We start from the raw sequence: 3,708 nt of genomic DNA, 5'->3' as shown, positions 1-3,708 counted from the left end.
TAGCCAAAAAGAATAAAAGATGTGTATAAGATTTCATCTCTGCTCAGAAAATTTCCTCATGAGGGGTGAGAAAGCTTGGATATTACTGTGCTCTTTGGCTCTGCAAAGGGCCATACTAAGCAGGCGGATGTACAGTATAACTGTGCTGTTAGAATTGCATGGATGGGGTGGCAATTAAAAAAAATCTAAGAGATATTAGGGAGGTGCTAATGAATAAAGGGTCCTGAGGCACTGCTGGAGATCTGTATGGGTTAGGGTTGGCTTTTGAGACTTGCTAATCTTGATCGCAGGACACAGTATTAGCACCACCAGAGCTTGAGACTCATGTGTCATAATTGTGGAAACTTGCTATGTGTCAGGCAAGCCGCCAAGCCCTTCAAATGCATCATTTTACCCTGAGAATCAGACACTCGCATTGCACCCTTTTCACAAACAGGGACTCTGAGGGGCGGAGAGGTTAAGGCACTTGTGCAGTCAGGGTCCCGCTGTTGCTAGGCACTGGGGCTCGGATCAAACTCAGGCCATCTCACTTACTCACGTGAAGACCAGGTGTTTTTCTGGAGGTCTCGCCTGCAGCAGCTCCAGGAGGGGCTCATTTCCTCTTCCTCATGAAATTTAAAAAGCCCGCCAAATGTTCTGGCCAGAGTCTCATTCCTTGGATTCCTACCACCCAGACCAGGAGTCGTCTCCATGGCTTCAGCAAGTCCAGATGTTGGAGGTCAAAAGAGGGAGCACAGGCCCATCGTGACGGGCCTCCCACCCCCAGCAAGTAAGGGGGGATTCTCCGCTGAGAACGTGCCCCTTGGTTTCCTGATGAAAGCCTATCGTGCTAACTAAATAACCACGACTGGCCGGCTGCTGCTCAGGAGGCAACGCAAGGACCCGCCGGGGAGGAAAACCACGCCATCCTGTGCGATCAGGAAGGAAAGCGTGTCTCTCCAGCAGCAGCCGGAATGCATTTCAGGACAAGGAATGTCTCCACCGTGGAGACAGGATCTGGTCTAAGTTCTCATTCAATCCCCTTAAAGAAACCCCGGTTCACTCATCCTGTCCTTCCTCCCCGTCCACACAGCTTCCAGACAGTTTTAATGCAAAGATCATGACATGTCTCGGCTCAAAAATTCCTAGAGGGTCCCCCTTGCCCACAGCAGTGGTTGCCATCACCGAGGCCACACGGTCCTTCAACATAATTATGGAAAGGGGTTTGAGAACACAAATGTGAAGTGACCATGGGCACAGACTGGATAAAGATCCCGACGGGGCTTGCACATGGAACTCTCCCTATGAAATGCTTAGAGACAGTACGCGGGCCCAGTGGGCTGTGGCTCTCCGCTGGTCCCTCAGCCAACTGTGGAAGCAAACAAAGACCAGCCAAGTGAGAACAAGCAAAGGTTATTCTTGAAAGCTGGCCAAGGTGCAGTGATGGTGGCTGACTCCCTTGCGTTTTGGCCGAGGCTCCCAGGCAGGCAGAGCAGAGGGAAGCTTTGTAGGGGGGAAATGGCAGGCCTCAGCTGGGCCCTGATGGGAGGCTGGTGGCCTGGGGAAGCTGGACGTGGATTATTTAGAAGTAGGGCACCCTATGTGATTGGTGCAGGTGTATATCTGGCTTCTCTTGGTGGGTCCCAAGTTGGCAGAAGGGATAACACGTAGGGAGGCTGTTGGTTATTAAGCAAGTCCCATGTGGGGCCAGCTGTTACAAAGGCCTGGCTTCCTGGACTGGTTGCTGGAGATAGTGGTCTAACTTCCTACTGTCTGACTTAGAGATAGCAGGCTGCCCCCTGGGCTGGTTAGTGTAGATCATGGGTTGGTTTTCTGGGCTGATTGCTACAGATTGTGGATGGCAATTCTATTGCTATTCATGGTCTGGCCATTGTCTGTTTGTATATTCGGTTTTTCATAATGAATACATAAATGCAGAGTGATCATATGAAAGTCTTGGCTCAAGATTTATAGATGTTCACCTTGACTGACAGGTGACAGCTAGAAATAACACAAGTTATATGCACTTATTTACTTACCAGTTTAAAATGAGTTAGGAATTCTTACATTCATCTTAAACATTGCACAGACATGAAAGTGTTTATAGGGATTGTATGCATTTCTGGAAATTTATTTTTTAAAATATATTTTTTATTGATTTCAAAGATGAAGGGAGAGGGAGAGAAAGATAGAAACATCAATGATGGGAGAGAATCATTGATTGGCTGCCCCTTGCACGCACCCTACTGTGGATCAAGCCCATAACCCAGGCATGTGCTCTGACTGGGAATTGAACTGTGACCTCTTGGTTCATAGGTTGACGCTCAACCACTGAGCCACACCAGCTGGGCTGGAAATTTATTTTTTAATCTAATTATTTTATACATTTCGAGCACTTCTTTATGTAGTCAAGCGTTTGAGAATTTTACAAGGTAATGTAAATCAGTGATTCTCAAACTGTGGCCCCTGGACAGCAGTGTCAGAACCACCTGGGACGCTGGGAGAGATGCACATTCTCAGGCCCCACCCCAGACTTCCTGCATTAGAATTTCTGGGAGGGGTCCCCGCAATCCGTGTTTTAACGAGCCCTCTGGGTGATGCTGATGGGCATGAACATGTGAGGACCACCAAATTAGATGAACGCATCAGAATGTCACTCGACAACAATAGATACTGATAAAAAACACCGAAGAGAGAGAAAAACAATTGGAAAGGAGAGGAAAGGTGCAGCACAGGCCTAATTAAGCAAAAGAGAGAAGCATCTAATGAAAATAGTCCAGGTGCTGGTGCCACAGAGGAAGTGCTCGGTGCAGAGACAATATTTCAAGGTTGAACATCACAGTGTGAGACGCTGGGGAGAAGAGTAACCATGTGGAATAGACACAGTCATCTTTTATTTATAGCTACGAGGAGGACAGTACATGTTTTGCTGGGTGCAGCTATTTTTCAAATGTCTGGATGTGATTGGGCCTCACAAAGTACAAGTTAATTTCAATGCATCACTGCACTTACCGGAACTCTGGCCGTGACGTGTCTTCTCAGACAGGAGGCACTGAAACCACGGCCATAAAATATCTGAACGCTGGAACGGGTCCTCACATGCAAAATGGCCTGACGGATAAAATCTAAACCTGCCAGCAGGGCCTGCCCTCGTGTGTATCATGACCTTCCTGAACAGAGTGGTTGCCCACCAACCCGCCAGTCCACATGTGATCCTCACTCCACGTTGTTGAAGTTCAGCACGTTTCCTCCACTGGCGAACTCTTACGTATCTGTTAAGACCCCGCTCAAACATGGCCCTCTCTAGGAAACCTCTCCCCAATGTCCCCAGGAAACATCCTGGTTTGCTTTCCCTATTCCCATGGCACCCAGGGCACACCTCCGTCATGGCAGGTACCCACACTGGGCTGGGTTATATTCAAGACGATGAACTCCTTGAGTGAGGGAACCGTGTTTCTGTCTTTTCTGTATGCATAGAACCTCGCTTAACACCGGGCTCATGGTTATGCTGGACAGATATTTGCTGGGTATTTGTTTATGGCTTAGACAAATAGTGCTTGTTATTTATCTAAAAGGTATGCTTCACTGCTAAGTCAGACATAATGCATGCATCAGAGGGTACGTCCTGTACTGACCCTTTGCCGCCCACCTATGTGAAGTCATTTGCAATACCAAGCATAAATGAATTGAGAAAGTAGGACCAATCAAGTGGAAATAGAAAACAACAAG

This window comes from Myotis davidii, unplaced genomic scaffold, assembly GCF_000327345.1.
Source record: "Myotis davidii unplaced genomic scaffold, ASM32734v1 scaffold639, whole genome shotgun sequence".
NCBI classification, from domain to species: Eukaryota; Metazoa; Chordata; class Mammalia; order Chiroptera; family Vespertilionidae; genus Myotis; species Myotis davidii.
Note: the sequence above shows the minus strand (reverse complement) of the source record.